Source organism: Arachis hypogaea, chromosome 19 (genome assembly GCF_003086295.3).
Source record: "Arachis hypogaea cultivar Tifrunner chromosome 19, arahy.Tifrunner.gnm2.J5K5, whole genome shotgun sequence".
Lineage (NCBI taxonomy): Eukaryota > Viridiplantae > Streptophyta > Magnoliopsida > Fabales > Fabaceae > Arachis > Arachis hypogaea.
The window spans coordinates 49,593,940-49,618,284 of NC_092054.1; the positions used below are offsets into that span (position 1 = coordinate 49,593,940).

The 24,345-nt window shown below is 35.1% G+C and overlaps 1 long non-coding RNA gene across 1 annotated transcript; it reads right to left on the reverse strand.

Moving 5' to 3' along the window:
* Positions 1 to 14,009: 14,009 nt before the first annotated feature.
* Positions 14,010 to 15,442, reverse strand: LOC112777063 (uncharacterized). Its single transcript, XR_003190288.3, has 2 exons — positions 15,114 to 15,442; positions 14,010 to 14,319 (listed from the first exon to the last, which is right to left on the reverse strand). It is a non-coding gene; the product is annotated as an uncharacterized lncRNA (long non-coding RNA).
* Positions 15,443 to 24,345: the final 8,903 nt, after the last annotated feature.

The following is a 24,345-nucleotide window of genomic DNA, read 5'->3' on the forward strand; positions in this document are numbered from 1 at the left end:
ACCTAAGGGCATATTGGCTTCCGCACTCACCTTGGAAGCTCGAGTATGGGCACAAATTATGTCCCATTATGTCTTTCCGAGCACTCACGAATCCTTCTTCACTGCAGACATGGCTGTTTTACTCTGGTGTATCCTTACAGACCAGCACCTCAATTTACCAAGACACATTCGGCATGCTATGGGACACGTACAGATTGCGGACAACTTACCTTTTCTCGCCTTGGTTTCAGATCTAGTCTCAGCAGCCGGAGTCTCCTATAGAGCTGGGGACACCAAAGCCATGATTCCACGAGATGATCAATACGTCCCTAACGGAAAGTATATCAGACCTCCAGCAGTCACTATCAACCGGAGCGCAGAACCAGCAGAAGACATTCCTTCTTCTTCCACACCACAAGCACCTTCAACAAACCAACTGCTCAATCAGATACTTGAGAGGCTAGAACGGCTTGACCAGAAAGGAAAGCAAAGAGAGCGCCATAACAAGCGTAGATTTACATACCTCAAGGAGCTACTTGTTGGTAACCAACCACCTAGAGAAGACCCAGACACCCCGGACTCCACCTCATTTACTAGCACAGGGAGTCATGACAGTCCCGATGGTGGAGATGCTGCTACCAGCCCCCCTTTGTTCCTGACAGATGGCACCGAGGACGGTGCAAAGCTTTAAGTGTGGGGAGGTCGGTCAGTACCTGACTTCCGGAGGTAATTTCTCTTCCCTAAAACACCAATAAAATAGAATATTTAGCTAGTTTTTCTTTTGTAGAATAGGATAAATTGCATAGTAATAAGTTAATTGCATGCATGTTCTATTTGGTTGAAAAATAATAAGTTTCTCTTAAGACCCTCTAATTTTGAAAAATTTCACTAATTTAAATCAAAACTTTTGTGTTAAATTTGTTTGAAGTTGTAATTGGAACATAGTTTAATAGCTAAGAACACACAACTCGTGAGATTTTGAGCTTAATTACATGGTTACATTATTTAACCATAAATATTTTATTCTTGTGTGTTCACTTCTCTATGATTGTAATATTTGTTTTGTTTCATCCTATATGTCCAATGCTTAATGTATTTATATGCATGTATATGATTGAAGCCATTACCTGTTTAGCTCACTTATCCCAAATAAGCTTACCTTTTAAATCACCCTTGTCAGCCACTTTGAGCCTTTTAAATCCCATTTGTTCTATATTTTACCACATCACTAGCCTTAAGCAGAAAAATAATTAAACACCCCAAATTGAATCTTTGGTTAGCTTAGGATAGAGATTGTGTGTTAATTAAGCATGGAAAAATTGTGGAAACATGGGTTAATAAAGGAATATGTTATGTTCTTACCTTAATAAAATAATAGAAATTTGGGTACCTACTCATGTAAAACAAAAAAATTAAAAATCCATGTGCATTAATATGTTATTTATATAAATAAAAAAAATATTTAATAAATATTTAAATAAATAAGGGGACAAAATTACCCCAATTCTAAGTTAAGTAAAGCTCCAATGCATATGTGACAAGAAAAGTAAGAGAAAAAGTTAATACATGAGTATAGAATGTGAAAGTGGAAATTATGGGTAGCTAGGCATGAATTAGAATTAAATAGAGTATGTGTATGTTAGGTAAAAGCTTAGGTTAGTCAAAGATTTATATTCTAGCTCACTTAGCCATATATATACCCTCATCTTTGCCTTGGCCCCATTACAACCTTTGAAAGACCTCATGATGTTTGTATTAGTACATTAAATATTGTTGATTGGTTAGGTGAAGAACAAAGTTTAGAAAACATGATTAGAGAAAAGTAGAGTGATTACCCTATACGCTTGGGAGACTAGAGTGCACATACACCATCAGTGAGGGTTCAATGCTTAATTCTAGGTTCCCTGCTTTCATGAGCTGTCTTCTTACATTTTTATCTATTTTCACTGTATAAATTGAATTAGTGGAATTTGATCTATGTTTGTCTTGAAAAGCTTATTTACTTTTAACCAAGTAGACAAGAATCATATAGTTGCATTCATATATATAGGTTGTATTGCATTGCATGAGTTTTGCATTTCCCTACTCATTTACTTTATCTCCTTAAGCTAAGCATGAGGACATGCTAATGTTTAAGTATGAGGAGATTGATAAACCATTATTTTATGATTTATATTGTGTTTAATTGAGTGGTTTTATCAAGTCTTTACCCACTTATTCATATGATTAGCATGATATTACAATTCCTTCCCAAAATTGTTCCATGGTTGAAAACTTGCTTCCTAGAAATCTTTTAATTATGTATTTTAATTCTCCTTTATACCATTCGATGCCGTGATTCGTATGTTAAGTGTTTCAGGCTTCATAGGGCAGGAATGGCTTAGAGAATGGAGAGGAAGCTTGCAAAAATGGAAGGAACACAAGAAACTAAGGAGATGACCAGCGAACACTAACGCGAGTGAATGGCTCACGCGGGCGCACGAAATGAAGAAATCACAGCGACGCAAACGCGTGCCTAACGCAAACGCGTGGATTAAAGTCTGCACGAATGACGCGAACACGTGGACGACGCGAACGCGTGACAAGGAAAATCGCTGAATGACGCGAACGCGTGGACAACGCGTATGCGTGACCTGCGTGATCTGCAAAAATAACAAAATATGCTGGAGGCAATTTTGGGCTGCATTTTGACCCAGTTTTCGCCCCAGAAACACCAACTAAAGCTAGGGAACATGCAGAGACTCAATACGCATCTACACACATTCAGATACATCGATATTAGGATTACTTTTAGTTTGAGATCTGAATGGAGATTAGCTTTACATTGATAGTTTATGCATTTGCTTTGGATTTTGGATGCTGAAGAGTCATTACCTCCGTTGAAGACATTACCTTAGTTTGTTTCCCTATTCCTTTACTCTTATTAGTTGCTCATTGACCCTATTCAAATAAGTATGTTGCATTTTGGATTTATTGATACATAGAATTGATTTTACTTTTAATTAATTTTAAATCTCTATTTTATTTTATTTTATTCAAATATGTCCTCTTATGTTTTTATGAATATTAATACGATGTCAATGGAGTAGATTTTCTACTTGACATGGGGTTGATTAAGAGGAGACACTTGAGTTGGAATGCTCAAGTGCTTAGTTAAATTGAACATTGTTGGCTAATTTTATATCCACTAACGCTAGACCTTCCCAAGGGAAAGGACTAGGATCTGCGGATAAGAATCAGCCCAATCACTTGACTTTCCTTTACTCAGTAAGGGTTAACTAAGTGAAAACAACAACCGCTTTACATTACACTTGAGAAGATTCCAACAAGGATAGAGCTTCCAATTAATCAATTCCCTAGTCAAGGCTTTTTTTATTAATAATAATTCTTAGTTTTATTACTTTAATTTACAATTATTTTAATTACTCATTATCCAACTCAAACCTTCTGGAAAATTTCTAATTATTAAATTAGCACTCTTCCCTGCAACTCGTTGGGAGACGACTTGGGACTCATACTCCCAATATTTTTAATTCTAAAATTTGTGACAACCCTTTTTAAATTGGTGAGGCAGACTTTAGCTGGTTAAGGGCTATACTTGCAACGCATTTCTCTTATTAAGATTCTCTTAATTGGTCTAACTTCTGCCACACATCAATTTTTAACCAATTAAGAATTAGTGGAATTTGATCTATGTTTGTCTTGAAGAGCTTATTTACTTTTAACCAAGTTGACAAGAATCATATAGTTGCATTCATATATATAGGTTGCATTGCATTGCATGAGTTTTGCATTTCCCTACTCATTTACTTTATCGCCTTAAGCTAAGCATGATGACATGCTAATGTTTAAGTGTGGGAAGGTTGATAAATCATTATTTTATGATTTATATTATGTTTAATTGAGTGGTTTTATCAAGTCTTTACCCACTTATTCATATGATTAGCATGATATTACAATTCCTTCCCAAAATTATTCCATGGTTGAAAACTTGCTTCCTAGAAATCTTTTAATTATGTATTTTAATTCTCCTTTATACCATTCGATGTCGTGATCCGTATGTTAAGTCTTTCAGGCTTCATAGGGCAGGAATGGCTTAGAGAATGGAGAGGAAGCTTGCAAAAATGGAAGGAACACAAGAAACTAAGGAGATGATTAGCAAACACTGACGCGAGCGCATGGCTCACGCGGGCGCGTGAAATGAAGAAATCACAGCGACACGAACGCGTGCCTGACACAAACGCATGGATTGAAGTCTGCACAAATGACGCGAACGTGTGGACGACGCGAACGCGTGACAAGGAAAATCGCTGAATGACGCGAACGCGTGAACGATGCGTATGCGTGACCTGCGCGATCTACAAAAATAACAGAATACGCTGGGGGCAATTTTGGGCCGCATTTTGACCCATTTTCAGCCCAGAAACACAGATTAAAGCTAGAGAACATGCAGAGACTCAATAGGCATTTACACACATTCAGATACATCGATATTAGGATTACTTTTAGTTTTAGATCTGAATGGAGATTAGCTTTACATTGATAGTTTATGCTTTTGCTTTGGATTTTGGATGCTGAAGAGTCATCACCTCTGTTGAAGACATTACCTTAGTTTATTTCCCTATTCTTTTACTCTTATTAGTTGCTCATTGACCCTATTCAAATAAGTATGTTGCCTTTTGGATTTATTGATACATAGAATAGCTTTTACTTTTAATTAATTTTAAATCTCTATTTTATTTTATTTTATTCAAATATGTCCTCTTATATTTTTATGAATATTAATTCCATGTCAATGGAGTAGATTTTCTACTTGATATGGGGGTTAATTAAGAGGAGACACTTGAGTTGGAATGCTCAAGTGCTTAGTTAAATTGAACATTTATGGCTAATTCTATATCCACTAACGTTAGACCTTCCCAAGGGAAAGGACTAGGATCTGCGGATAAGAATCAGCCCAATCACTTGACTTTCCTTTACTCAGTAAGGGTTAACTAAGTGAAAACAACAACCGCTTTACATTACACTTGAGAAGATTCCAACATGGATAGAACTTCCAATTAATCAATTCCCCAGTCAAGGCTTTTTTATTAATAATAATTCTTAGTTTTATTACTTTAATTTACAATTATTTTAATTACTCATTATCCAACTCAAACCTTCTAGAAAATTTCTAATTATTGAATTAGCACTCTTTCCTGCAAACTCGTTGGGAGACGACCTAGGACTCATACTCCCAATATTCTTAATTCTAAAATTTGTGACAACCCTTTTTAAATTGGTGAGGCAGACTTTAGCTGGTTAAGGGCTATACTTGCAATGCATTTCTCTTATTAAGATTCTCTTAATTGGTCTAACTTCTGCCACGTATCAAGATGCCATAATCTAATAAAACTTTGAATGCAAGTACCATCACAATCATATTAAATTAATGATAAGAACAAGCATTAGAAAATATTAAGATAACCTGCGACAAGATGGAAAGGAGCATCGGACCTGCTACAGTGGTGTCGTGGGTCAGACTTCCTTTAGCGATGTTAGGGATTGGACCTCCTTCAGCGGATCTCCTTCTTTAAACAAACGGCACCAATAGCCTTCCTTCTCCACCACCAGGAATCCTTGTTTTTTTCGTTCTAGGGTGGCTAAATGGCAAAAGGGGAGATAGTGGGAATAGTGGGATTTTTAATTTTTTATTTCAAGTATTACAAACTGCAAAGGGCACTACGCGCGTATGTTGTTTTTGGCTTTTAGCGCTTTTTTTAAAATTAGATATACTATAATTTTTTTAATTTTTTGTGTTTCTATTTTTAAATTTGAAAATTTTTTAAAAGAAGAATTAAATTTTTAAACGAAAAACCCCAAACAAAAAAAAAACAACTCAAAAACCAACTATCCCCACGGACAGAAAACCACAATGATTAGAACAACAAGAACTGAAACAGCAACTCACTAATTAAAACAAAGACCAACTAAAACAATAACTGAAAAATTAATTACCATAGATTTCACATGTTCTGAGAATCAGCAGCAGAAGGGAGAGGGAGCTGAAGCTTTCATACTCGATGGATATGGCTGAACAGAGAGATGTACAACGGCGGATGAGAGGCTGCACATCGGGAAAATGGCGGCTACGTGGAGGCTCGAAAATGCATGGGAACAGAGGCGTTTGGATGACGCTTGAGCAGCTGATAAACCACTATTTTATGGTTTATCTTGTGCTCAATTGAGTGGTTTTTATTAACTCTTTACCCACTTATTCACACTATTTGCATGATTTTACGTTTGCCTTCCTAATTATGTGTTTTGATTGAAAACATGCTTTTTTGATCTTATATTTGCTTATTATTAATCCTCTCTTATTACCATTAGATGCCTTGATATGTGTGTTAAGTGTTTTCAGATATTATAAGGCAGGAATGGCTTGGAGGATGGGAAGAAAGCATGCAAAAGTGGAAGGAATGCAAGAAGTTGGAGAAATTGCTAAGCTGTCCAGCCTGACCTCTCTGCACTCAAACGGCTATAACTTTAGCTACAGAGGTCCAAATGACGCGGTTCCAGTTGCGTTGGAAAGCTAACGTTCGGGGCTTCGATTTGATATATAATATGTTATAGTTTTCCCGACGCTAGGCGATGCGACCGCGTGATCCATGCGGCTGCGTCGCAGTGACGGAAATCAGCGCATTAAAATTCGAAACTAGTGAATTCTGGACTGTTTCTGACCGAGTTTGCGACCCAGAAAACACAGATTAGAGGCTATAAAGTGGGAGAATGCATCCATTCATAAGAAGGCTCTCACATTCACAAATTTTAGGAGTAGATGTAGTTTTTAGAGAGAGAGGTTCTCTCCTCTCTCTTAGGATTAGGATTTAGGACTTCTCTTAGTTTTAGGAGTGACTCTCAATCCAGGTTCAATGTTCTTTTATTTATTTTTCCATGCATGTCTATGTCAGATTTAAGTTCTTTTGTTAATGCAATTTGAGGTATTTCAATTTAATATTGCTTTCTTTTATTTACATGATTATTGCTTCCCATCTGAAGGCATTTTTATTCCAGCAAATTTACTTTTCCTCTTTTGGTTCTGGTTAAGGAATCAGTAACTCAGGAGTTATCCAACTCAATAGCATAATTGTTATCTTGCCAATTGGATTGAACTTCAATAATCCCAATCTTTTCTTAGGAAATAAATAGGATTCGAAGATCAAACCAATTTGTCCCTTGATCTTCCTTTGCTTTAGTAAAGGTTAACTAAGTGAAATTAAGATTCAATTTTCATTACTATTGATAAGGATAATTAATTTGGAATTCCAATTTCTCATACCTTGCCAAGAGATTTTATTTTACTTGTCATATAACATATTCCCTCCTTACTTCCAAAACCCCAATTTACAATCTCCATAACCAATAATAAGAACATACCTCCCTGCAATTCCTTGAGAAGACGACCCGAGGTTTAAATACTCAGTTATCAATTTTAAAAGGGGTTTGTTACTTGTGACAACCAAAACGTTTGTACGAAGGGATTTTTGTCGGTTTAGAGACTATATCTACAACGCGACTGTTTTTATGAAATTCTTTACTGGCAAAAATTCTAACGTCAAAATGGCGTCGTTGCCGGGGAATTGCAAACGTGTGCCTTATTATTGGTTATTGTAAATATTTTCTTTTGCTTATTTATTTGTTTTTATTTTTATTTTTTTCACTTTTTTGTAAATTAAGAGGTTATTGATTTTTATTTTAAAATTTTTATTTTATCTTATCTTATTTCAAAAATCAAATTTCAAAATTTAAATTTAAAAAAAAAATTTCAAAAATTCAAATTTCAAAATTTTTCAAATTTCAAATTTCAAAAATTCAAATTTCAAAAAATTTAAAATTCAAATTCAAAATTTAATTTTTAAATTCAAATTTTAAATAACCTTTTAATTTCAATTTGTTTTTATTTTTGTTTTTAAATTTTTATTAGTCACTATGAATTCTCACTCCTCTCGCTTCAAGTTTGATTCCAATGTTGTTGTTAGGAATGGAAACTATAATGAAAATATGCATCAAAGTTGGAAGAATCAAAGATGGGAGGAGCCACAAGGATTTAATCAACCCTCATGGCAACAACCACCTCCAATGGACCATCAACAACCATTCTGTGATGCATATCAAGGCAATGGCTATGGTGAGCACTCTTTTAATTATCAACAACCACCACCATATGCCTATGAACCCTTTCCTCAACATAACTTTGGACCACCAAACTAACAAGCCCCTTTCCGCCATTCACCTCCATATGACCCTAACCCTCAACCACCATACCAACCACCTTATGAGCCATATGAACCATATATAGAACCACCCCAATTCCAACCCAATTACTCGCAAGAACCACCACTTCAATATTCACCATCTCCATATCCATCAATCCAAGAGCACTATGATCCTATTTATGAAAGCCGATTGCATCAAGAGGCAAAGGATCGTCTCAAGGAAACAGTAGATCGATGTTAGGCAACCGTTCAACAACTGGGGCAAGCATTAATTCAATGGGCTTCTAGGCGCTCAAATATACAAGAATCGGCCACAGCTCCATGTGGACAATCTAGTGAAGAGCGTAGCATGAAGGAGATACCAGAAACCCCAGTGGACAAGACAGAGAATGAATTCGTACTAGAACAAGTAGAAGAAGATGTCATTGTTCAAGAAGAAGAAGAAGTGGTTGAAGACTTAGGAGATGCAGAACCTCCATGGGAAAGTCAAGACATAGAACCTCCTTCCAAGACGGTTGTAATTGATGCTGAGGAGGGTGTACAACCTCCAAAGCATATCATAGTTGAAGACTTGGAAGAGGTTGATCAAGAGATGGAGATTCAAGAAGAAGAAGCACAACCTCCCATGTCCTTGGTGAGCAATGAAGAAGAGATTGAATTGGAAGAAAGCTACCAAGAGGAAGAGGTTGAAATTGAGGAAGCTTGCAAAGAGGTGGTAATTATCATAAAAGAGCACAAGGGAGTGGAACTTGCAATTTCATTAAAAATACCTCCCCCTAAGTTGCCATCATCCTTCACAACATTCAAGTGGGTACAATTCATATCCCATAGCTTTCTAATCCCACTTGAATATGGGCTACTGGAGACGGATGGTCAACTTAGAGCTCTTTGTAACATCAAGAGTAAGAGGAAGATGGCCAGTGGTAAGAATTGTCCTGCAAGGTTCATCATGGTTGGAAGCTTTAAGTTTAAACGTAAAGGTTGGTATAGAGCTCAACTGAATGGGTCTAGGAAGTTGTTTGGCCGCTTACGTGAGAATTCAGACTGCTTGCCACCCGGATGGAACAATATTGCTCAACCAAAAGATGGGTGCAAAGGCAAGGTCTAGGACCCCAGAATCCATTCTACCAATCACCACTCTTGGGGCCTTGTCACTTGCTTTAACTTACTTGAAGGCTTTCTGCGCCTAGTTTGGGACCCCGGAGGTTACTGGAGATACAAACATTGGTGGAGATTCCTGGATGAATACAAGCATAAGCCACCATAACAGGGAGCTCATCAAATGTCCAACTTAAGGACTTTAACTAAAAGTGCTAGGTGGGAGACAACCCACCATGGTATGATTGTTCCTTTTTCATTTTTATTTAGTTTTATTTGTTTTATAGTTTTATTTATTTTATTTTATTATATTAAACATGGAGTTTTGCATAACATTCATCTTAACACTGCATTCTTCATTTTTCAGATTAAAAAAAAAAAAGAAGCCACGCGACGCGTCCGCGTCGCAAGGAGAGAAGAGAAAATAAAAACGAACAGAGAGTCACGCTGGAGCGAGGCTGGAGGCGTGCCAGTGGCACAATTCATCCCACGCAACCGCGTCACTGACGCGTCCGCGTCGCATGGGAATAATGGCCTCCCACGCGACCGCGTGCCCCACGCGGCCGCGTGACCTGGATTTTGACGTCAAAGGGTGCACGGCCGAAAGTTGAGCTGGAGTTGGGCTGGACTCGTGCTGGAAGCCCAAGCCTCACCACGCGATCGCGTCGACCACGCGATCGCATCACCCAGAATTTTGGCAAAAAGAGTTTCGAACAAAGAGTTGCGCGACCGCGAGGCTGTGCGATTACAGGCCACGCGATCGCGTGACCCACGCGTCTGCGTCACCTGACCTTCTTGCGCACCACGCGACCGCGTCACTCACGCGTCCGCGTCACAAGCGGCACACAGAATATCCAGATCAGCCAATTTTCTTATCCTTTCTTCTCTATTCCTTATTTTTCTTATCTTTTCTTATTTCTTTCTTCTTCCTTTCTTATTTTCCTTCACCTCCATTCTATTTTATTTGCAAATTTCATTCATTGCATCTTAATCTTGTGCATATTTTTATTTTCTTTTCTAAAATTAATTATTTTTCTCTTGGTGTTAAAATTTTCTTTTTTCACTGTTGTAATTTTCTCTTGAATTATTTTGGGTGCTTCATGACTTGTTTTATTCTGATTGGGTAATATTATTTAAATCAATGCTAATTTTTATATTACTGATATTCTTTTTGCATTGACATGAACTTACATTGTCTTTCATTACCCACTCTCTTCCTTATGTTGCAAATTTTTGCACTCTTGATCTGTCATGTACTTCTATTGTTTTCTCACTTGCATGTTGTAGCTACCATGTAATTGAGATCCTTATTATCTGGCATTAACACCCATATTTTATTTATTTTCTATCTTTATTTTTGGGTTACTTTTTCCTTTTCCTTTTCTTTCAGGATGGCCACCACAAAGGAAGAGGAAAAGCTTCTTAATGGGAGAGACAAACAAGCCCATCTGCACAATCCTTGACGAAAAACATCAGTTGGAACAGCCCGTCCACTTGTACATCTTAGCATGCACCGAGGACGGTGCAACCTTTAAGTGTGGGGAGGTCGATACCGATCTCCGTGGGTTAGTACTTTCTTTTCAACACCAATAATCTTATTTTCTTTATTTGTTCATTGTTGCATCTGCATATTTGATTGCATATTTATTTGATTTTATGCATTTAGTTACTACTTGGTTAAAATAATAAATATCTTTTTAAGATCCTATTTTTGAAAAAATTTCACTAATTTAAATAAAAAAAAATTTTTAAAAAATTTTTATGTGTTAAACTTGTTTGGAAGTTGTATTTGGAACATGGCTTTTGAGCTAAAGAACACACAACCTGTGAGACTTTGAGCTTATTTACATGGTTACATTATTTAACCATAAATATTTTATTCTTGTGTGTTTCCTTCTCTATGATTGTAATCTGTATTTTGTTCTAGTCTATATGTCCTTTGTTTAGTATATTTACATGCTTGCGTATGATTGAGGCCATTACTTGTTTTAAGCTCACTTATCCCAAATAAGCCTACCCTTTAAATCACCATTGTCAGCCACTTTGTGCCTTTTAATCCCCTCTTGTTCTGTATTTTACCACATCACTAACCTTAAAGCAGAAAAACAATTAAATATCCCAATTGAATCTTTGGTTAGCTTAAGATAGGGATTGTACATCAACTAAGTGTGGGAAAATTGTGGGAACTTGGGTTAATAAGGGAATGTGTCATGTTTATAACTTATTTGAATATTAGAAATTTGGGAACCTACTCATGAAAAACCAAAATAGAAAAATAATGAAGAATCCATGTGCATTGATAAGTTATGTTTGCTTTTATGATTCAAAAAAGAAAAAATATATATATATATATATATATATATATATATATATATATAAATAAGGGGACAAAATTACCCCAATGTTAAGTTAATGAAAAATCAATGCACATGTGATAAATTAAAAAGAAAAATTTGGTACATGAGTATGGGAATTATACAAAAGTGGGAATTATGGGTAGGTGATCTTCCTTTGCTTTAGTAAAAGTTAACTAAATGAAATCAATTTTCATTACTATTGATAAGGATAATTAATTTGGAATTCCAATTTCTCATACCTTGCCAAGAGATTTTATTATTATTATTATTTTATTCTACTTGTCATATAACATATTCCCTCCTTACTTCCAAAACCCCAATTTACAATCCCCATAACCAATAATAAGAACATACCTCCCTGCAATTCCTTGAGAAGACGACCCGAGGTTTAAATACTCGGTTATCAATTTTAAAAGGGGTTTGTTACTTGTGACAACCAAAACGTTTGTACGAAGGGATTTTTGTCGGTTTAGAGACTATATCTACAACGCGACTGTTTTTATGAAATTCTTTACTGGCAAAAATCCTAACGTCAGCAGCGCGCACCGTGGCGGAGCAAAGGGGACGGCGGTGGTGGCTGGGCAGGTTGAAGAATGGTGAAGAGATGAAGGTTGCATGTTCAAATCTCTGCTACGTTCGAAGCTTTAAAGAAAGGACCTCTTTTGGAGTTTTGGGAGTAAGGTCACAGAGCTGAGGACAAGAAAATTTAGGGTGTTTTTTTGTTTGTCTTTCTTTCTTTGTTACTGTGACTAAAACGGCACCGTGTTATACTGTTATTACTTGTATAGTTTTTCTTTTTTTTTTTTAAATGTTGATGAATATAATTTAAATTAACCATTTAATCAATTCAATACAAATAGACGTATTTGTGTTATTACTTGTATAATTAATTATGTTTATATATTCGATTTAAAAAAATAACTTATAAAGTTTTTAAATTAAAAAATTAACAATTTAGTCTTTTTAAATATATCCAAGATATATGCAAAATAATACAAAATAAACATATACTCGTATTATTATATATTACTGATATATTGGTCCCAATATTAAATTGAATTTAATTCTGAACTTATAATCCAAATTAAATTGAAGTTAGAATCGTATCAATATTCAACAAGTTAAATAAATAATTTGTCTATCAAAATTTTATAATTATATTTTTATCATCATATATTTTTTTCTAATTTTTTTGAATGAAAAAAATAAGAATAGATATTACTTTTTTCAATTTATTCTACTTTATTAGCGAATAAAATATAAGAACATTAATTTTTGTGGTTTTGTGTTTTGTGTATTCTTTTTAATTGATGTCATTTTTTAATTTCTTTCCTGGAACCACACGCAGCCTTAGTGTTAAAATTTGAATTCTTGATCTGCATATAAGGTGAAGGGATACTCTGATAAATCAAAAATGATAAGGGTATATGTATAATTAATGGATGACAACTTTAAAATGTTTAAAAAATGCTTTATGAATATAATAAATAAGTTCTTTTTTAGAGTATAGTAAATAAGCTCTTTTACGATAAAATATGTGTAAATTAAAATAACCTATCGAGTTAAACAGATTGATTCGTATAAAATATTTTTTAAATTGGACAAAAAACCAATGAGGAGGAGTTTACAAAATGTTTCTGGAACAAAATGAGTCACCTTTAAGTTAATTGTATGTTACTTTTTTTTAATGGATTGGTCGGGTCGTCGAATTAAGTTAAAAAAAAATAAAAGTTTATAATTTAATACCATATAATATACAATAGTATATTATTAAATTATGATATAATATCATTATTGATGAATGATAGTAAATTACTTATTTTGAATTCGAATTCATTTGCTCCTTTGGTATAATTACTTATATTTTACTATCTTATTATAAAAAAAGATAAATAAGCTAAGGCAAAGGTTGGTATAATTTACTTATATTTTACTTCCTTATTATATAAAAGATAAATAAGCTATTTTACTACCTTATTATATATCCAAATTGGAATTCTATAGCTACACTCGCATATAAAGAATACATCACTAAGTATAACCTATATAAGAAATTATAGAAAGAAGAAATCCAATGATATTAAACACGACATCAGGATCCATGTCATATGCTGCCATGATCCTTCAAAACAAGTAACTTTATCCCATCCAAGGACTAGCTGTCTTATCCGATACCGAGAGTTCAATATATAAAACAGAAAAAGTGCAATGCATTCAGACATCATATAAATAATAAACTTTAGAAAAAAGAAGGAAAATATTAAGATGGTTCCTAATCTACCTAACAAGATCAGTTCAAAATGTAAATATAGACCAGGAATTTAGCACTAAATTCAATACATTCACTATATAAACACTCGGATCAGAAGCATCGATCATAAACCATGAAATAATCATAAAAAAGTGAAAAACTGAATGCCATTCAGGAAATCCATTTGCAAGATACTAAAATTTATTTTGTAGACGGCAACAGCAATGAGAAATTAAGTAATACACCAAATTTAGTCCCACTTGTTCAAATGGTTAGAATTCAAACCTAAACTTTGGAGTATTCATTTAGAATTCAAATTTAGTCCCACTTGTTCTGCAACTGAACGAAGAGACAATTCATCACCATCTACCAGCCAAACCTGAATTTGCAGTATTCAGTTAATAGTTAATACTGGCTAAAAAAAACAAGTATGATTATCTGCCAACCAGAATGAGCAAGGTTTTGAGCAATAGGATACTTTAATTTTCCCAGAACAATCTATAGATGGCTCGTTGTGAAGAACTTCAAAGCATGAGGTTAAAAAGTATAGAGATATACCGGGTTCAATAAACTAAATATCAATTATATCTTTTAATACAATTAGAATCCAAAAGATTGACAGAACTACCATAACAGCAAGAAAAGAGAAACTTAAAATTCATGACAATATGAAGCAAGACAGCAAAAAACTCAAGTTCAATCAGTAAAGAATTCAATTAGATTGAACAAATTTAAGTGATCATTTCATTTCAGAACACCAACAAATTCAATTGAGCAACAAATTTCAACAACACATTCAACTTTCAACAAAAATTCAACCTTCAACAACAAAATCAAATTGCATTCAAGTTCAATCAGTAACAAATTCTTTCAGCAATGAACAAATTTAAATGATCATTTCGGAACACCAACCTATACAAAGTTCCAGTAACAAATTTCAGCAACACATTCGGCTTTCAATAACAAAATCAAAGTGCATTCAAGTTCAATTAGTAACAAATTATTTCACTAATGAACAAATTTAAGTGATCATTTCAGAGCAGCAACAAATTCAAGGTTCTAGAAATAAATATCAGCAACAAATTCAACTTTCAACGACGAAATCAAAGTACATTGATGAATTACAGCAACACAACTAAAACAAAAAGAAAGAAAAAATTAATTGGAACTCACCAAATCGGGTTGCGCTGCAGGAAGCTGACGGCGAGGCTCAAAGTAAGACGACGAACGAAGACCCGCCCACCGGGACCTGCTACCTCTGCTGCCGGTGACGACTTGCACAGGGAAGGCGCGCTTCTAAGTATGAGAGGATGACGAGACAGAGAGCAACCCCGGGACCTGCTGCTTCTTCCGCGGTGACGACGATGGGAAAGAAGGTGTGCGACTGGGTGTGAGACGGTGACCGTGAAGAATGTTGGCCAACTGGCGGTGACGACTGAGGGAGAGAGTGGCGAGAGCAAGACCCAAGGAAGAAAGATGTTAAGGTTCTTTCAGATTAGGATGGGGTAGGAACGATTAAAAATTAATTTTTATATTTTTTTAAATCATAAATGTGAGATAAAGAATAACAATTTTGTAAATAATAAATTATTAATATATAAAAAATAAAAATAAAAATAAAAATTTTATGAGTTATTTAATTTTCTTTCAATGCATAGAATAATAAGATTTGAATTAATTTAAGTATAATATTAAAATTATTACGGTATTATTATAGGTAACAATTAAGATAAAAAATTTATAAATATTTGTAAATTTGTTTATTTTTTTAATCTTATTTAATTTAAAGAAGATATAAAAAATTAAATTTAAAAATTTTTTTCTCATATAATTTTAATTGCTAAATTATTTTTTTAATTTTATATTTAATATCTTACATCATCTTTAGGTTTATTATTTTTTTAAATTTTTTAATTTTTATTTTTATTTTTTTTCTTATCATTTTTCATATTTCATATATATATATATATCGTTATTAAGTATAAAAAAGATAGAAAAGAATACTAATTGTACTCAGTAAAATAAAGAAAAAGACAACAAGAATAGGAGTTATATGTAAAATAACAAAGGTAAACTGTATGAAGAAAGAAGAAAAATTAACTGATAATTATATTTTTTATCAAATTTTAAGATGTTAGTTATATTAATCAGAGACAATAATAGTTATACATGTATAAAGAATGATAAGAAAAAAGGATAGTGTATAATATGATGAGATGATATAATACAAATAAAAATTAATAATTTTTAAAAATAATAAAATAAAAAAAATGATTTCAATAAGATTTTTTATCTATTAGAATTATGGATGGAGATAAATAATGATTTCGATGTAAATTTTTAAATTTGCTTCTAATTAAATAGGATTAAAAAAATAAATAAATTTAATAATATTTATAAGTAACTAATCTTTATATAATATTAGTAAGTGTTTATATTGATTTTGTTACACATAATAATAACAAAATATTTTTTTAATCTGGTTTTTATTTAAATTTATTTATTTTATACATTTTACATGTTAAATAACTTAAAGTATTTTATTTTTTTATAATTTATTTTTAATTATTAAAACTAAATTTATAATTTTAAAAATAAAAATATAAAATTAATTTCTTAAACTCAATAGAAAAACGGCTGAACAGACACGTGAGCCGCTAGTTAAAGTAGTGAGGGAATAAGGACTAACGTGTTTCCTCACAAATTAGTAGCAACATAAAATAAGTGAGGAAAGTCTATCAGTTGTTAAACGGTCGCTAATTCCTCACGAAATAAGCTTTTGATTAGTGACTCAATTGCGACCAATTACTTCTAACATTTTCTCGGTTAGCTTTGGATTTGTTATAAATCTGCGACGGATTTCCATCGAGATTAGCGAGTAATTTGCAATAAAATAGGTAGGGTATAGCTTTTGCTTTGCGATAATATTGCCGTTGCCAAGTCGCTCGCAAAATTAAACTTGCAACAACTTAGCGACAAATATCTTTCGCCCGCTAATCAACGACTTGAAATCAGCGAATGAAGTGTGTCAGTTGTTAAACGGTTACAAATTTCTCGCTACTTAGGTCCTCGGCACTCAATATCAGTATTTCCACTTTAGTGACTAATTAGCAAGGAATGCTTCCCTAACTAAATGATTTATCCGTTGCGACAAGTTAGCGATGACTATTTTCTGTCACTATCCTAATTTTAAATTTTAACAATATTATGCGACAAATTAGCGAGAAACTAGTTGCTCACTAAAAATAAAAACCTTGGTGACAAATTAGCTAGGAATTTGTCCATCACAGAATGCATTTCAAGTCTTTGTAATGGATTAGTTAGTAACATTGTTCCTCACTAATTAGCTTTCTGGCACAAAGTTTATTAGCGACAAACTAGTATGTGAACTGTTTCTCACTAATTGTATATCAAACACTTGCGACGGAATAGTGACAATAATATCCCTTGCTACTTTACTTTTCTTCGATTGAACCCTAAGTGACTGATTTGCTAGAACATTGTCACTCGCTAATTAATTTGTGACAAATTAGCGAGGAAATTTTTTCCGCTCTTTTTTTAGCTACAAAAGTCAATGTGCGAGAAACAAACTTACTCGTAAATCTCTCACTAATCAGTCGCTTTTCTCAAGTTCGAGTATTTTTATGACCGCTCATTAATTTTGTCGTTAGTGCATCACTAATTCCTCGTAAGTTAGTGAAGGATTAGTGACAAAAAATATTTCTTGCAAAAATTCGTCGCTAATTTGTCAAATTCTTGTAGTGTAAGTTTTCTTACCAACTAATTTAATCATGCAAGATTTATTTCATGGCAAAATGTCAGTGACTAAACCCTAATGTCTTAGTGATTTAGTCTCCTCTAACCTAGTTAACTGCCAATGTCTTAGTCACTTAATTTCGATTAGAGTGTTAAGTTCAATTCTAGTTTATAGCCACAAAAACCCTAACTACCCAGATATAAAAGGTTTATATGTCACGTATCTCGTTAAGTCCAAGTAACTAGTAATTTAGGAGGAATTTACTTTCAAGTTGTTGTTCAAGTGAGATAGCTCTTCAAAGATTCACAAGAACACAAATAGAATAAGTGTTATTCTTTCGATCTACCTAAATTCATAAGATGAAGAACGAAAGTAATCCTTGAAACTAAATTAATACATTAATTAAAATAGAAAAATAATAGTCTTAATCCATAGAAATAAACAGAGCCTCTAACCTTAACGGATGAGGTTTAGTGGCTCATGCTTCAGAGAGAAAACTAGAGTTCAGAAAATGTGGAAGTGCGGAAGTGAGAAGATCCCCCAATGGTGAATCTTTTTCATTTTATATCTAACCTAATTTGATTTCAAACAAAAATAAAATAATAAATTCCAAACTTAAAAGATTTTGTTTGTAATTACAAATAACTAAAATAAAACAAAATAGAATAAATAAAAGTTAAATCCAACTAAAGATGCTCCTTTGGTGAAGTTGTGATCTGGATTGCTTGGCGCTAAACACCAGTTGCAGCATTTAGCGCCCTAATGGGTAGGTAGCCTCCCTTTCGTTCTGAGTTGCTGGCGCTAAACGCTAGCTGGGCATTTAGCGTACTAGTGGACAGCTTCACTTCTTCTCTTTCTTATACAAAACTCTTCCAAACTGATGCAAACTTCACCTGAAATAATTAAAATACCAAAACAACTCAAAGTAGCATCCAAAGAGATTTAAAACACTAGAATTAAATTAAAACTCAATAATTTCAAACTAAAACAGACATAAAATAAAGGATAGATGCTCACGCATCACAAGACCCAAACTTGAACTATTGCTTGTCCTCAAGCAACTAAAAATAATATAGGACTGAGAAGAGAATTACCCAAGACTTAAGTGTTCATTTAAGCTTGTGTCCAATTGCTGAGTGGGGTTAATTACATTGTGATTCTGAATAGGTTCGACATCTCACTATCCTACTTAAGCTCTGATTGATCCTTGAACACATCTTTTTCTTTTCTTTCCTTTGGTGCTTTGTACCTTGAGCCTAGCCGTGACTCTAAGTCTTTTGTCCTCAAGTTTAACTTGGCATAAAAAACACCACAAGCACTTAACTGGAAAACTCCTTGAGCTCTAATTCTTTTCTTTTAACTCCTCCCAGTTTGAGGTACTCAAAGCCTTTGGCATACTTTGCAATTATTTGGTATCGACTCTTAGTGCTCTGTCTCAAGGGTTACTTGAGACATTCGCACCACAAGCATATGATTAGGAAAATAACTCTTTAAGCTTTTAATAATATTTGACCTTCATAACCATTGATGCTCAGAGCCTTGGACCTTTCCTTTTATTTTTCTTTTGCTTTTTGCTATTTGTTTTGCTTCAAGGATCAATTTCTTATTGAGTTTAGAGAATCCATAATACTTCTCTAAGTTCATGTACCTCATGAATCAATATTCTTAACTACACTATAAAACATGCACTGTTCAGTTCATACATTCAGAATCATAAATAACACCACCACATCAAAGTAACCAGAATAACTCATAATATATAACTCAAGTCTCATGCATTTTACTACTTCTTTTGTTTTTCTTTTTGATTTTTCAAGCTTAGTGAGCAATATATGAGACATTTTCTAAATTAAACATAAAATATCAAAATAAATAACTTAACTAGAAAAGCAATAAAATATTACTACTAATCATGCAAAGGCTTTCAAACAGAAAATAGGAAATACGATAAAATACTGAGAAACAAAAAATAACATAAGCAGAAGATAATAAAACTCAACCACCTCAGTCCTGGTGGCTGCCGTTCCCTCCCGGGAATCCTCTCTGGTGCCTCAGCTCATCCATGTCTCGCCTCTGACTCTGCTGTTCCTCCACTAATTGATGAAGGAAGGCAGAGTGATCCTAATGCTCTAGCCTCAGTTGGTCGACAGAATACCCTCAGGCCAATGGACAAGCTGAAGCTTCAAATAAAGTTATACTGGCCAAGTTGAAGCGTTAACTACAAGATAAAAAGGGAGCAGCATGGGCAGGTGAGCTCTCTCAAGTCTTATGAACATATTGGACAACTCCTCATTCCACAATAGGGGAGTCACTTTTCTGACTTGCTTACTGTTCCAAGGGTTACCTGAAACTGAAGGTCGATCTCGGATGAGATCTGCGGGTGTGATCGGAGCTATGGGGTCCGGCTTGCTGGACTTGAGATGCAGCTGATCCTTGGTCATCGGTGGATGGTTGTACCTGCAAGAGATTCCGATGCTTAAGTTAGCACGGGCTTTAAGCAGGTTTTTTGTGTAGAATCAGAGTGTGAGTTATACCTGGGTGCTCCAGTGTATTTATAGTAGTGTGGAGTGACCTTCCTTAAGATAAGTTTAGTTATCTTATCTTTATCTTTTGGGGGGTGAGATCACTTATCTTTGGCCGACCACCTTTTAGTGGGCGGTGATTCTTCTTTTTGGGGCCTCTTTGGGCCTTTCCTTGGTCTCAGTGCGTTTGTTCGAGCTCTTTTACGAAGAGGTCGGTGATAGGCCAACCTTTCATGAGGTCGGTCCTTTTGTCGCCCTCCAACCCGATCTTGTAGCTCGGATTGATGTATGAACACTTCCGATAGAAATTGCTGAAGAATATCCAATGGTTATATTCTACGATGAAGGGGTCAATATCGAAGCAAAAAAGGAAGAACTCGATCTCCTCCCCAAAATTCAAGAACAAGCTCGGATCAAAGAAGAAGCACTAAAGCAAAGGATGGCTCTAAAGTACAATCAGAAGGTGATCAAAAGAAGTTTCACCACAAATGACCTTATACTGATTTGAAATGACATTGGGATTCAGAAGTCGGGCGATGGAAAGCTGGTTGCAAACTGGAAAGGACCCTACAAGATTGTTGAAGTCTTAAGGAAATGTTACTACAAAGTATCCAACTTACAAGGGAAGGAACTTCCGAGGCCATGGCACACGTATAATTTGAAGAAGTACTACAGTTAGGAAGTGCACCTTGTTTCCTGGTGTACTCTTTTTTCCGACTTCATAATTTTTTCCCAAAAAAGGATTTTTCTGAAGGGATTTTTAACGAGGTACCATAACAAGGTCTAAGGGTAGACAAGAATCTTGAGTAGAAAACTTATGTAAGGGATTTTTCATTTATCAATGATAAATCCATATTTTTTTAAAAGTTTCCCATATAAACGCATTAATTTAAGCTCCAAAAATTGCAAAAATCATTGCCTGACCTAGAATGGCCGGCAAGATAAAGTGACGAGGTACAAATTAATGTAAGTTATATAAGCAATTCATAAAACTGACCTCAAAATTAAGTCGGAACAACAAGAAATATAAAAGTTACTTGGCAAAGTCTGATTACACGAAGTCAGAACTTACAAAGGGAAAATGAAATATTTTGTATCGATCTATTTTGCCCATGTCACTTTTAAACTTAGCGAGAAAGCAACATTAAAGTAGTCGAAGCACAATCTCCAACTAAATGGATGTATAGGGTAAGAGATAATTTAAAAGGAAACAATCACTTAAGACATAAAATCATTATCAAAATAAAGAAAGGTTTTTAAAGATTTTAAAGTTGTTTTAAAAAAAACTACAACTAAGGCAAAATAAATTGTCTAAAACTTACTACCAAGACCCACAGGTCAGGCCATACATGTAAGAAAATTACAAGGGATGGAGCTCCTTGCCAGTGATAACGTCCGCGGGCCGAGCAAAATAGGATGGGATCGAATCAAAGGGAGGAGATTGTTCCTTAGAAGGAGATAGGGTAGCCTCATCATCCGTTTGGACAAATTTATGAGAAGCCACCTCGGATTAGGGACCCAACGCATTAAGGTCGGGCACAAGAGCACCCTCGCCCTCCTCGAGGTTAGGGATTATCTTTCTATTTACTACAAAATTATCAGCAGAGATCAGGAAAAGGTCAATTTTATGAGCAGGAACTCGAAATTGAGCCTTCAGATTCTTCACCAACTCGTCCATCCCCTCAGCAACACTATCCTCCAAATCCTTGTAACTATCTGTTTCCTTAGTAATCTCGTCCACCAAGTCCAGCCTTTCCCTAAAGACCCTGGTGTAACTCTCCTTTGCTTTCTTCTTTAAGCCCTCAACCATAGCTAAAGCTGCCTTTGTCTGCTTAACCTTTTTCTGAGCTTTGGACAGATCAGATACCAGGGTCTCCTTCTCAGCCACCAACTCTTTCTTCATCTCTCTCAAAGATGCCACCTCATCTTGCAAGTTAGCCAGGGTACTCTGAGTGGCGCTTAAAGGGGTTATCTTCAGCTCCTTCAACAATGCTACGTAGAGACCAGCCGTGCGAATCCTTCCTCGGGCCCTGATCTAGAGGTGAGAGTGTATAGCAACATCTTCCATACTTATAATACTGTGAGAAAGGATATGCTTCTCACTCCAGGCTAAGGCATCAAAACCCTGTTCGTAGATGCCTGAGCTCTATGTCTTGCGCTTCTTGGTGGCTGGCTTAGGATTTGAAGGGGGCGGATAGTTTACTTGTTTTAAAGGATGAGGTTCTTCTTTCTCCAGGTTGGAGGAGATTGACCGAGGACCTGGGTCGGGCGTACTTTTCACGGAAGTAGAGGTACCTGAGTCTGACTTGGAAGGCGAGGCCACCTCTTGGTCTCTTATAGTTGAAGATTGTAAGCAACAACACTTTTCTCGCAGTCCGTAATGTTTTCATTGCGTCGACATAGGAGCCATCTTTTTTGCATGACATCAAGAAATCAAAACAAAGTTAGAAATGAAATTTAGGAGTTACAACACCTCAAACGAAAATAGAAACCAGGCTACCTAGCTCAAATTGGAGTTGGCTGGGGTTTCCTAGAAATTTCTTGATATCCAAATAAGGAGCACAGCCCCAACACTTTAAGGTCACGACCAAGACTCAAAAAAAGCTGTGGTCGAGAATAAAAGAAATTAAACTAGGAGAATCAATAGTATTATCTGAATTTTGAGTTCCTAAATATGCCAATTATTCTGAGCTTCAAAAGAAAGTGAGATGCCAAGACTATTCAGAAGCAAAAAGCTACTAGTCCCGCTCATCTAATTGAAACTGAGCTTCATTGAAAACTCTGAGATTTATTGTATCCTTCTCTTCTTTTTAATACTACTTTATTTTTGGTTGCTTAGGGAGAAGCAATAGTTTAAGTTTAGTGTTCTGATCAGCGGATATTTTATACACTTTTTGGCATCATTTTCATGTAGTTTTAATTATGTTTTGTGTGAGTTTTATTATATTTTCATAGGTTTTAGTATAAAATTCACATTTTTGGATTCTACTTTAATTTTTTGTGTTTTATGATGATTTCAGATATTTTCTGGCTGAAATTGAGGAATCTTGAAAAAGTCTGATTTAGAGACAGAGAAAGGACTGCAGATGCTGTCAGATTCTGACCTCCGTGCACTCGAAGGAGTATTTTTGGAGCTATAGAAGTTCAAATGACGCGATCTCAATGGCATTGGAAAGCTAACATCGAGAGCTTTCCAGCAATATATAATGGTCCATACTTTGCTATGGAAATGAAGGTCCAAAACTGGCGTTCAACGCCAGCTACCAACCCTATTCCTGGCGTTGAACGCCTAAAAGGGAGTCCTAAGCCAGCGTTCAATGCCCAAGAAGGGTAATAGCTCGTGGCTCACCCTTAGCTCAGTCCAAACACTCACAAAGTGGGCCCCAGAAGTGGATTTTCACACCATCAACCTAGTCTATTTTATTTCTATAATCCTTAGTCATTAGATGAGTATTTAAGGAGGAGATCACCCTTGTTTAGGATCTTCTTCTTCTTCCCCTATTTTTACTTTCAAAAATTATTGTAAGCTATGAGTCACTAACCTCCTAAGTTAAGGCTAGGAGCTCTGCTGATTCTTATGAATTAATAATATCACTATTCTATTTCAATCTATGCTTGATTCCATTCTAAGATGTATCTTCGTTCTTTATCCTAATGAATTGGGAGTGTAACTTGACCATCATCCCTATTCTACATGGGTTCTTGTGAGTCCTTGACGGGATAGTATTGAACTACAAGCTTGATTATACATCTCTTAGACGGCTAATCCACGACTTCGTTGGGGACTTCTCGAGACATCAGTTCAGCCGAGGTACGGGGCGATTAGGGCCTTTGTGGTAGAGGCTAGAATCAAGAGGTAGCATTCTCTGATCCGAAAGATCCAACCTTTTCTGTGGCATTTTGAGTAGGATCACCAAGGGAATAGACTGCAGGAGCTTCACCCCCATTCAGATTGGATGACCACTGACCTGGCGTTTGATCTGAAGCAGATGAGATAAATGACCACTGATCTAGCGTTAGTCACTTACAGCCTGCCACAGAATGAATCAACAGAAGTTGAAGTAGACAGTGAGAAAAGTTGATCCAGAAGGAGGAAGCATCTCTGAAACCTCAATCGTTCTCTCAT